We start from the raw sequence: 351 nt of genomic DNA, 5'->3' as shown, positions 1-351 counted from the left end.
ACCAAAAACCCCCTGCCAGCCAGTACACTACACTATGGCCAAATAAACTTCGAGATTATGGACCCTGACGCACATCCGTCCCCCAGTCTCTGAAGTCAGAACAGAAAGTGATAAAGCAGCCAGCCAGAAATATTAGTATATCTTACAGCTTCTATAGAAGCTGTGCTTTATTCCTGGACTACCAGTAGATCTGCAGTGGCAGCTTGTAGAGATATGCCCAATTTTGAAGGAAGGTAAACAGAAAAGCAAAGGCAAAGCGCCAACGACAGAAGCCCTGCCGCGCCCCGCTAACACCCACCCACACCTTCGCGGTAACAGCTCCCTCCTTCCGAAACGCCGCAGCCTCAGGTG

The sequence above is a fragment of the Phaethon lepturus genome, unplaced genomic scaffold (genome assembly GCF_000687285.1).
Source record: "Phaethon lepturus isolate BGI_N335 unplaced genomic scaffold, ASM68728v1 scaffold6071, whole genome shotgun sequence".
Classification (NCBI taxonomy): Eukaryota; Metazoa; Chordata; class Aves; order Phaethontiformes; family Phaethontidae; genus Phaethon; species Phaethon lepturus.
This window is presented reverse-complemented; position numbering follows the sequence as displayed.